The 12,515-nt window shown below is 39.5% G+C and overlaps 1 pseudogene; it reads left to right on the forward strand.

Annotated features, from left to right (window-relative positions):
* The first annotated feature begins 8,622 nt into the window (after positions 1-8,622).
* On the forward strand, positions 8,623-8,916 carry LOC149204306 (10 kDa chaperonin, mitochondrial pseudogene; annotated as a pseudogene).
* Positions 8,917-12,515: the final 3,599 nt, after the last annotated feature.

Consider the following 12,515-nt stretch of genomic DNA (forward strand, 5'->3'; position numbering starts at 1 on the left):
GTTGGTACATTGTATTTATGCAATGGTATTTCTAATTCTGTTAATGCTTTAACTTCCAAAGGAGCAGATGCAACATTATGGCATCATAGGCTCGGACACATGAGTGAAAAGGGGATGAAGATTCTTCACTCAAGGAATTTGTTGCTGGGTTTGAAGAATGTTGATTTGGACTTCTGTGAGAATTGCATTTATGGAAAACAGAAGAGAGTCAGATTTCTCAGAGTTGGGAAAGAAAAGAAGAATGAAAAAATTAGAGCTTGTGCATACAGATGTATGGGGACCTACTCAGGTATCATCTCTCGGTGGCTCTCGTTATTATGTTACTTTTATTGATGATGCAACTAGAAAAACTTGGATTTATTGTATTAAGAATAAATCTGATGTATTTGATACTTTCAATGAATGGAAAGCTTTGGTTGAGATTGAGACAGGAAAGAAATTGAAGTGTCTTAGATCAGATAATGGAGGTGAATATTGCAGCAAAGAGTTTGATAGGTACTGTTCAGAGCATGGAATTTGAAGAGAGAAGACAGTTCCAAGAACACCACAAGAAAATGGTGTGTCAGAAAGGATGAACAGAACAATCATGGAGCATGCAAGGTGCATGAGATTGCATGCAGGATTGCCTTTATAGTTTTGGGCAGATGCTGTAGATACTGCTTTTTATCTAATAAACAGAGGGCCTTCAAGTTCCTTGGATGGTGGTGTTCCAGAGGAAGCATGGACAGGTAAAAAGGTAAACTACTCTATTTTAAAGCCTTTTGGTTGGGAGGCCTTTGTCCATATTGATAAAGAAAATAGAACAAAGCTTGAGGCAAAGTCAAAGAAATGTACCTTTATTGGATATGGTGTTAATGATTTTGGTTATCGCTTATATGATTACGAAAATCACAAAATCATTAGGAACAAAGATGTAATATTCAATGAAAAGGTCTTGTATAAGAATCAGTTGCAGGAAAAGAAACAGGAAAAAGAAAACGAGGAATACGCAGTTCTTGATGAAATCATTGAAAAGGTAAAGGTGCCTGAAAATAATAATAATCAACAACAGCAACCACCACAACAGCAACATGCACCCCAAACACCTGAAAGTGGTGTTAGAAGATCTACCAGGATAAGTAGACCCCCTGAACGATACTCTCCTTCATTATATTATTTATTGTTGACTGATTCTGGTGAACCCGAATGTTATGAAGAAGTAATGCAGGTTGAAAGCAGGAAGAAGTGGGAGGTAGCCATGGAAGAAGAAATGGACTCCTTAATGCATAACCAGACTTGGGATTTAGTCAGGTTGCCTGCAGGAAAAACTACATTGAAGAATAAATGGGTTTACAGGCTGAAGGAAGAAGATGGAGGAAAACAAAGGTACAAAGCTAGACTTGTGGTGAAGGGGTTTGCACAGAAGAAAGGTATTGATTTTGATGAAATATTTTCTCTTGTTGTTAAAATGACTTCAATAAGAACTATTTTAAGTCTTGTAGCAGCTGAAGATTTGCATCTTGAGCAGTTAGATGTAAAGACAGCCTTTCTCCATGGGGATTTGGAGGAAGAGATATATATGCAACAACCACAAGGATATGAGGTGAAAGGGAAGGAGAAACTAGTGTGCAGGTTGAAGAAGAGCTTGTATGGCTTAAAACAGGCTCCAAGGCAATGGTATCTAAAATTTGACAAGTTTATGTCTGAACAAGGTTATACTAGATGTCACTCTGATCATTGTGTTTATCTGAAAAAGCAAAATGATGGAAGCTATATTATATTGTTATTGTATGTGGATGACATGCTTGTTGCAGGATCTAACATGCAGGAAATAAATGTACTCAAAAGAAAATTGGCAAATTCATTTGCAATGAAGGATTTGGGAGCTGCAAAACAAATCCTTGGTATGAGAATCACTAGAGACAGGTAAAATCACAAATTAACATTGTCTCAGAATGAGTACATACAAAAGGTGTTGAAAAGATTTAATATGCACAATGCAAAACCAGTTAGTACACCTTTTGCTAGCCATTTCAAACTTAGTAAGGAAATGTGCCCAAAGACCCAAGAAGACATGGATTATATGTCTAAAGTTCCATATGCATCAGCAGTTGGAAGCTTAATGTATGCAATGGTCTGCACAAGGCCTGATATTGCACATGCAGTGGGAGTTGTAAGCAGGTACATGAACAATCCAGGAAAGGAACATTGGATGGCAGTGAAATGGATTCTCAGATATTTGAAAGGTACCACAAATCAAGCATTATGCTTTGGTGGTGCAAACATTTCTCTACAGGGATATGTTGATGCAGATATGGCAGGTGATAGGGATAACAGGAGGAGCACTACAGGATATGTATTTACTGTTGGTGGAACAGCTGTCAGTTGGATTTCAAAAATCCAAAGTGTTGTTGCACTTTCAACAACAAAAGCAGAGTATGTTGCTGCTACAGAGGCTAGTAAAGAAATGATTTGGTTACAAAGGTTTATGGGTGAGTTGGGTAAGAAGCATGATATGGGCACGTTATACAGTGATAGCCAAAGTGCCATTCATCTTGCAAAGAACTCAACATTTCATTCCAGGACTAAACACATACAGCTGAAGTATCATTTCATGCGATCAGTATTGGAAGATGGAGAGTTGAAGCTGGAAAAGATACACACTAGCCAGAATCCTGCAGATATGCTAACAAAAGTTGTAACCAGGGAGAAACTGAGAACATGCTCAGTTTCAATTGGTCTTCAAGGATGACGATGAAGATGAGAAACAGCCAGGTCCAAAGAGGAGTCATTGTCCAGCAAATGAAGCAGCGGTGGAGTTGCTACAATCATTCTCCAAGTGGGAGATTGTTGTGTGTGGAGCATGATTGTTCAGAGGTCTTTGTTTTAGCCGGATGTATACCCCAGGAAGTTTTGTACACCCCTCCACGCGGGGGGGGACTTGTCCCCCCCGCGGGGGTCTGGGGGGGCCCATCTCCCTCAGCTGGGGGGTCCAGGGGCCAGCGGTCCCCCGGCGGGGGCTCGGGGGCAGCGCCCCCGAAGCTAAAAACAAATGTAAAATTGCCTTGTAAAAGTATAGTAATTTCTAGTCAATCTGAGCCGTTCATTAGGCGGATGATCTGACGGTAGAACTTATGTTTAGTTTAGGGTTTTTTTTGCCCTAGAAGGCAACCCCTCTCTTTGTATGAGGGCATTGTATTTGAGGCTGTGTGATAGATGTGTATTCTGTGAGCGAGAAACAAAGAGGTGAGACTGTGAGAGAAAACAGAGGATATTACAACAGATTTGCTGTAGGTTGTGTCTCTTCATTTTGCTGGATAATAGAAAGGAAGGACTGGCTGTTCGGGGTGGACATAGCCCAAACTGGGTGAACCACGTATATCTGTGTCTCTCTTGTTTTGTGCGTTTTCTGTGTTTATATTTCTGCAATATTTTATGTGTTACATTGCTCCGTAATATATAATTTTCTAACAGCTAGCAGCTAGAGACACAATACATCATATGTGTCAGGCCATGCAGTAACTCCACAAAGCAAAAATTGATTCGCGTATTATTCCATCAGGTAGGTCTTTGTTATATACAACAGGGAGACACTGTTCAGTTCATCTCCCGATGACTGTTCACATTTCTAATTTAATTATTTACATAAATTCATCCAATCATGAGGATTAGGTGTCAACATTCCCCACCTTAATCTGAAGGGATGTTGGTGAGTCCAAGAATTGTTCTGAATCGTTCGAGCTTTTCTCTTCCAAGCGCTTTGGTGAAGATGTCTGCAATTTGCTCATTTTTGGAACAATGATGGAGATGGATTGTTTTGGCCTCAACATGATGTTGAATAAGATGATATTTAGTATTGATGTGCTTCGTTCGATCATGAAACTTTGGGTTCTTGGCCAACTTTATTGCAGAGGTATTGTCAATCATGAATGGAGTTGATTGTACTTGTTTTACCTACAAATATTCAAGAATTTTCCTAAGCCACACAATTTCTTTTGTTTCTTCAGCTGCTGCCACGTATTCTTCTTCTGTTGTGGAATCTGCTGGAACTGATTGTTTGCGTGATCTCCAGGAGACAACTCCTGATCCAAGACTCATAGCATATCCTGAAGTAGATACCCCAGTTTCTTTGTCTCCATCAAAGTCTGAATTAGAGTATCCAATCAAGCTGAAGTCGTCCACCTGTGTATACTTGATTCCAAAGTCTTGAGTTCCCTTCAAGTACCTTAGAACTTTTTTTGCAGCAGACCAATGTCCCTCACAAGGCTTTTGCATAAACCTGGAGAGGATTCCAACATCAAATGAAATTTCTGGTCTGGTAGTAGTTAGGTAGTTGAGACTTCCTACAAGCTATCTATACTTTATTGCATCCTCAAATTCTTTTCCTTCAATAGATGTGAGCTTTAATTTTTGTTCCATTGGAGTAGTAAGGGGATTGCACTCTGTCATGCCAAACCTGTTCAACAGATCTCCAATGTATTTCTTTTGAGAAAGAAATATGGACTTTGGATGTTGAGTTACTTCAATGCCAAGATAGTAATGAACATAGCCCAAATCAGTCATTTCAAAACTTTTCCCCAATTCCTTCTTTATGGATGCAATGTAGCTTTCATTGTTCCCTCTCATCAAAAGATCATCTACATATACCACAAGATACACAACTATTTTGCCAACTTTCTTGACAAATAAAGTTGCATCATCAAGATCAAACTGTTTGAAATTGAGTTTCAGAAGATGCTCAGTTAGTTTTTCATACCAGGCTCGCGGTGCTTGTTTGAGGCCATACAAGGACTTCACAAGTTTTCATACTTTATGTTCATGTCCTTTCACAGCAAATCCTTCAGGCTGGGACATAAAAACATTCTCTTTTAGATCTCCATTCAAGAAAGCGGTTTTTACATCCATTTGATGAACTTTCCAACCGTTCTGAGCTGCTAGTACAAAGAGTGTCGGGATGGTAGCCCATTTTGCTATGGGGGCAAAAGTCTCCTCATAATCGACCCCTTCCTTCTATGCAAAACCTTTTTCCACAAGCCTAGCTTTGTGCTTGTCAAGTGAGCCATCAGCTTTATACTTGTTCTTGTAGACCCACTTGCAGCCAATTGGTTTGGTTCCTAATGGAGGATCAACCAGCTTCCAAGTGCCGTTCTTTATGAGGGCATCATACTCCTTTTGCATCGCTTATTTCCATTCATCATGAGAAGCAGCTTCTTTGAAGGAAGTTGGTTCAAAATCTGTAGACAAGTTTAATTCACAATCATAAGAAACATCCATATCAACAGGTGAATTAGAGTCATCTACATCACCTCCATTTTGCCGGTTTGAATTTTTGGTTCCTGTCTTTCCAACTTCATCAGGATGAACACTTTCAAGTGTCTTTGTCACCCACTTTGGGGGACCTTTTTTAGATGGTCCAGGCTGCTCCGTTGATTGAGTTGGGACTGAATCAAGATTGAGTCTCCCAATTCTATCAATCACATCACTTAAAGCATCATCCGTTGTTGGAGTTTCATGCGGGGGAGAGTGTTCTTCAGAAGAAGATTCCACATGTTGATCTAGTATAGGAATCCCCCCTTCAAGATGTGGAATCTGATTATCAAATTCTTGAAATGATTTTGCTTTTGCGAATCTATCCAAGCGATCAAGTTGCCGCTCAACAACATTGTCAGTTTTGGATGATTCAAGGAAAATTACATCTCTAGATACAACAAATTTCTTATTTACTTCATCATAGAGGCGGTATGCTTTGGAGGTGTTTGAATACCCCAGAAAGATACACCTATGACTTCTAGCACCAAGTTTGTTTCTATGTACCTTTGGTATCAAGGCATAACAGGTGGAGCCAAAGACTTTGAGATGCTTTACCGAAGGAACATGTCCATACCACATTTCATATGGAGTCTTGTTTCTTATAGCATTAGATGGACATCTATTCTTTATATATGTAGCACATAGAACAGCATTAGCCCAAAACATTATCTTTACATTTTTGAAGAAGAGCATGGATCGTACCATATTTAAGATTGTCCTATTCATTCTTTCAGCTACACCATTCTGTTGGGGATTATAAGGCACAGTTGTTTGATGTTTGATCCCATGTTGGCGAAGATAGTTTTCAAATTCATTTGATGTGTATTCTTTTCCATTATTAGTGTGAATAGACCCAATATGAGATTGTGCATCATTTTCAATCCATTTATGAAAATTCTTGAATGTTTGAAAAGCATCAGATTTGTTCTTCAATAAATAAACCCAACACATTCTGGTGTAGTCATCAATAAATGTCATGATATATTTATTTCCATTTTCAGAAGGAACATGCATTGCACCACATAAATCTGAATGAATGAGTTCAAGTTTTCTATGTGCTCTTGAATTTGAATCATGAAAAGACTGTTTGCTATGCTTTCTTAGAATGCAAGCATCACATTGCTTAAGTTTCCTAGGAATTGTAGGCAAACCAGCAACACCATTTTTCTTCAACAAGCGGAGACTGTCATAGTTCCAATGTCCAAATCTAGCATGCCATAATAAACTTGATGGAAGTGTACCTTCTTCATGATGAGAATTGTATGAGAAATGTTGTGCATGAGCAGAGGTTCCTTGCAGCTTGATAAGCCTTTCTTCTTCTATTCCCCTCATGACAAGTGAGTGGTCAGATGCTTTTCTTACCTCAAGCTTGCCATCAAATATATGAATGGAGTGACCTTGGTGGCGGATGTGGACCAAGGACAACAAGTTTCTCTTGAGCTGTGGGAGATATAGAACATGATGCCGAAGAAAGTCTGGAAGACCAAGCAGTTCAAGCCTGATTGTGCCAAGCCCTGATGGCTTGATTTTTGATTGATCTGCAAAGTATACTGCTCCATCAACATTGTCAGTGAAATCTTCAAAAAAATCTTTTCTATGAGTCATGTGGCAGGTTGCTCCTGAATCAAGCAACCAATCATTTTTCCAAGAAGCAAGTGAAGCATTAAATAAATCTTCATTTACTCCAATGTTACATTGTGCCACAACATAGTGAGAGGATTCAAGTGCTTTACCTTTGTCTGTATCATCAGTTTTACCTTTCTGTTGGTTTCTTTTCTGCTCAATTTTGTCCCATGGTAGCTTGCATGTAGAGGCATCATGTGATCCATTTCTTTTGCAGCGTATGCAGTGCAAATCTGCCTTTTCTCCTTGAGAATGTCTGCCCCCCCGCCTCTAAAATATCTTCCTCTTCCTCTTCGACCACCTCTTCCTCTTGTAGAATCTTGAGCAGGATGCTTTTCTTTATGAGCAAGGCACACAGCCTCTTCACAAGATTCAGGGGCTGTCTTCTTCCCAAAAGCTTTCTCTCTTTCAACAAACTTTTTCATAAGAGAGTCAAAGGTTATATCTTTGAGATTTCCATTTGCTTGCAATGACTTAAGATAATTGGAGTAAGTAGGATAAAGTGCCTTGAGAAAAGCAATAATAGGAATATCCAATTCAACCTTAGTGGATTTGATATCATGCATTATAGACTTTACTTCAGATGCAAGAGCAAGAGGATCATTATTGCAGTTCAAGAGTGAAGAGTTTAATCATGAGTTGGACAACTTCAAGTGCAGAATGTGAGTCATAGAGTTCTTTCAGCTTTTGTAAGGCTTCAAAGGCAGTTGAATATGACGAAATATGGTGACTCACCTCTTCATTTATAGATGCTGCGATTAATGCATAAGCTTTGCTGTTCTTGTTTTCCCAAATGACGAGCTCTTTTTCTGAGGTAGGCTGTACTGGTTCATTGTCTCCGTCTCTGACACACACTCCTTTCCACAACTTATTGAAAATGAGGGTGTGTTTTATCATCTGGGACCATTCAGGATAGTTCTCCTTGCCAGTGAGAACTATTCCCACCATGGATATGATTGAATGCATTCTGTAAAAAAAATTACTTCTGCTGATAGAAAAATACTTCTACCAATATACAGTAAAATTGTACTCAAAAGGGAATTCTCAAAAGATTTCAAATCTCTTCCTCATATACCAATATGTACGTCAATACCTCACGCTACGTCTTTATGCAACATATTTTCTCCAAATGCCTCCAATGTTTGATATAAATGCATCCATCATTACATACAAATATTACATATTACATATGCCTTCAATGTATTAAATGCTCCAATGGTAATGTAATATATGCCCATGAAAGTTCATATATAATGGAACCAAAACATATGATGTATGTGAAGCACACGTTACCATACAATGAAGCACGCAGGTGTGCTTAAATTAAATTCACAGGTAAACGACCCAGAGTCACAAAGTCGTCCACGCAGTTGCGCCACTTTGATGCCCGCGATGCTGTTGGAAGCATTCGAACCGTTGTAGCAGAGGTGATGATTTCCCACAAGAGAGGAGTAGCGGTGCATGGTCTCTTAAGATCGTGCAACGGCAGGGCTTCTTCCATCGGGAGCTCGCCTCTTTTGGATGCGCCTTGTCTCGTTTAGCCACACAAAAGTTAATGAACAACAATGGAGTTCGAATGCAAGTCTCCATAGACGCTGAATGTTGTGTGTTGCCTGTGTGAAAGTGGAGGCAGAAGGATTTTGCAATTGCAGGGTCTCTATGCAAAAGGCCTCTGGCTATAAGGGTTTCATCCCTTACAGTATCAAACCAATGGCGAAGAAGCTTATCCCCTTGCTTAACAGGGTTTTGATAGAGAAAGTTGTTACTCCGAGCAAGACTGCTGGCGACATTTTGCTTTCGGAGAGCACTGGCAAGTTGAACTCAGGAAAGGTTATATCAGTTGGGCCTGGTTTTCGTAGCAAGGGTGGAAACACTATTCCTGTTAGTGTCAAGGAGGGTGACCATGTTCTTATTCCCGAATATGGTGGCACATAAGTAAAACTTGCAGAAAAAGAGTACCACTTGTATCGAGAGGATGATATTCTTGGGATTTTTCAGGATTGAGTTTTTTTTTGCCTACAGGAAACCGTAGCTAGAATAACTGTGTCAGGCTAGGCAGTAACTCCACAAAGCAAAAATTGATTCACGTATTATTCCATCAGGTAGGTCTTTGTTATATACAATAGGGAGACACTGTTCAGTTCATCTCCCGATGACTGTTCACATTTCTAATTTAATTATTTACATAAATTCACCCAATCATGAGGATTAGGTGTCAACAATATGGTATTATATTGAGAAATAGGTGAAAAAATCTCATCATGGTCTACTCCCTCTTTCTGAGAGAAACCTCTAGTCACAAATCTAGCTTTATATTTTTCAATACTTCCGTCCGCACCATGTTTAGTTTTGTACATCCACTTAGAAGTCACAAAAAAATTACCTTTGGGTCTTGGAACTACTTCCTATACATCATTATGTATGTTTAAATCATATTCTTCTGCCATTACATTTTTCCATACTTGATCTTTCACCGCTTCTTCAAAAGTACATGGTTTAGCTTGAATAATGTTACTCATGGCTACAATGTATTCCTGAAACCGACATGGATTCTTGCTTTCTATGAAGGTTCCTTTCAGGGAAGCATGTCTATCAACTTCTTGTAAAGTGTCATGAAGTCATAATGGTATCTTTCTACCAAGAGGATCACATGGAGGAGGATCCAAGGGGTCTATGGGTTTGTCAGCAAGATTAGGCTCACGCTCATGATCTTCTTGAGAAACAAAGGCATCATCTTGTCTATCAAAATTAGCAGGAGGAAGAGGAGTGTATCTTTCCTTTCCAAGAGTTGCATCTTCATCAAATTTTACATCCCAATTAAACTCTATAGTTTTTCGACCAGGTATGTATATTTCGTAAGCTTTATAATTTTCACAATAGCTAAGAAACATACATTTCTTACCTGAAGCTTCAAACTTGTCCCTCTTTTCCTTTGGCACATGAAAGTAGACAAGGAAACCAAAAACCCTCAAGTGCCCAACCTCGAGCTTTTCCCCAGCGAAGGCTTCTTTAGGATTCTTGTTGTTTAAGGCTCGATGTGGAGATCTATGTTAGACATAGACAACAATGTTAGCATCACCTTCTCCCCATAGAAAATTTGGTAGATTTTGATCATGCCACATAACTTTGACTGCTTCCATGGTAATTTTTTTCTTTCTTTCAGCCAAACCATTTTGTTCTAGGTTATATGGTACGATGGTCTCTTTCCTGATCCCAACTTCTTTGCAGAAGTCAATGAAATCATTTGAAGTGAACTCTCCTCCATTGTCATATATGAATACTTTGATCTGCTTTCCAGTTTGTTTTTCTACTAGAGCTTTGAATTCTTTGAACACATTAAATACTTAAATTTCTTTTTGAAAAATAAAATCCATGTCTTGCGGGAAAAATCATCCATAAGGATTATATAATACAAGTAGCCACCAAGAGAAGTAACAAGCATAGGTCCACATAAATCAAAATGAATAAGATGAAGTGCCTAACTTGTTTTTCTTTTGCTTGAAGGGAAAGGTCAATTTACATGATTTCCACTTGTACACCCTTGGAAAACCCCATCATGATCCACTCTAATCTCAAGCATTTCAAAAACCGTCTTTCTCAGACAAGGCGATGATTTATAGTGTGGATGAGCGAACCTTCAGTGCCAAAGTTCACATTGATGATTACTGTCATGAATCAACATATGTATTGGTCTTCCATTGAATTTATAAATACCTTCAAATTTGGATCCCACAGTGAAGGCATCTCTCATACTAGATGTCATTGGCCAATTGAAAAATTTTCCATTTATGAAAGCAACTTTGATTCCTTTTTTTCCCCTTGGAAAAATCATAATTTTCATTAAGATAGGAAAATTACATGCTGTAGATGCTATGAGCATATGAAAAATATAGTGGCTGTGTGCTAGTCCAAAATTTAAGAACCAAATATATGTTCTCCACACAGGGAGATAGTCTTTAAATAAAGTGCTGTATAAATAAACTTCAAAATTTGTCACTCTACGCAGAGAGTACTCCTGAGGACATGTACTGATTATGTATAAACATAGTAAATATAAACAAAAATAAAACGGTCAATTATCAAATGATTTCAGGCTCCTGTTGAGCTTGATCTATCTGGTCCATATATGGACGGTGGTAGTACTGGAACTGTTCACCACCCCACTGCTCCTAGATCATCCAGATGTTGCATGGCCTGATCGCTGCCTTTTTGGAAAGTTTGTCAGCGAGGGTGTTCTGTTCCCTGTAAATATGGTGACAAGAAAATTTGTCAAAATATGTGATGTATCTATGCACCTCATCCAATATATGTCATAATGTGAATGCATGACATGTTGATGTTTTACTAATCCAGTTTCAGACAATTTTCGAGTCACCAACACTTGTAGATTATGATAGTCTTTTTCAATTGCAAATTGTATGAGGTATTTGGCAGTGATGAGTTCAACAAAGTTGTTTGTGCCATTTCCAAGTCCCATTTGAATATGATAGAAATGTGTATCTGAAATATATAGAGCAGCCCCACCTCCACATCCTGTTTCTTGTGCTGATCCATCAAAATATGCCCAGGGTTGTGAGTGATCAATGGACTCGGGGATGATAGTTCTGGGTGGAGAGGCGGCCTCGTCCTCGGGTAGTGAACTGTAGTCGGCTATAATTCTGGCTATGATGGATGGCCATTGGGGGGCGGTGTCCTAAAAGATGGTGCGGTTCCTGGCTATCCAGATTTCCCAACTAATGAGTAGGGGGAGGTTCCTAGCTTTGGGTGATGATACAGATGACCACCAATTTGCCCATACCTCCTTGGTGGTCTGACCCCTCCAATTGATGGATGAGAGTGTGTGAGATAGAATGGAGTTCCAAAGATCAATTGTGACGGGACAGGAGAGGAAGAGGTGATCCAAAGATTCAGTGTTGTCCTTACAGAGGCAGCACCAGTAAGGTCCATATAGCCCTCTTCTATTCAAGTTGTCTCCCGTCGACACCTTATTCTTCAGTATGGACCACATGAGTAATCTTGTTCGGGGGGGTGCTTTGAGCTTCCACATTCCTTTCCACCATGTTTCTATGTGCTGTGGCTTGTGTCGATTGGCTAGTTGTAGATACCCCTCTTTTGGGGAGTACCGACCATTTTTGGCGATGGCCCATGTAATCTCATCTTCCCCTTCTCTTAGTCGAATGTGAGATTCCGTGAGAGCTGTAGTGAAAGTACTCCAAGCTTGGTGCCACTGTAAAGGAAGGAGCAAGCTATGGGCTAACTTCCAAGCTTGGTGCAGGAAGGTTGATCTCTCCTGGTCCGCAATGTGCACTATGTGTGTAATTCCTTTCTCGTTAAGGTTCTGGAGTAAGCCTTTAGGTAGCTGGTGTGCATTCCCACATCCTATCCAAGGGTCACGGCCTATTCAGATGGATATCCCATTAGATATTCTCCAATTTAGGCTGTCCCGAATAAGAGGCATTGAGTTTAGAATTTCTTTCCATATGTTTGAGACCCCAATTTTGTTCCAGCTTGTTTGTCTCAGCCAATCCAGCGGCCTTAACGGTGCAATATATTTAGTGATTGCAATTTCGGTCCAGAGACTATTGGTGGTGACTAATTACCAC

The sequence above is a fragment of the Pinus tabuliformis genome, chromosome 1_2, assembly GCF_031772625.1.
Source record: "Pinus tabuliformis cultivar Carrire ecotype Pingquan chromosome 1_2, CPIR1, whole genome shotgun sequence".
NCBI classification, from domain to species: Eukaryota; Viridiplantae; Streptophyta; class Pinopsida; order Pinales; family Pinaceae; genus Pinus; species Pinus tabuliformis.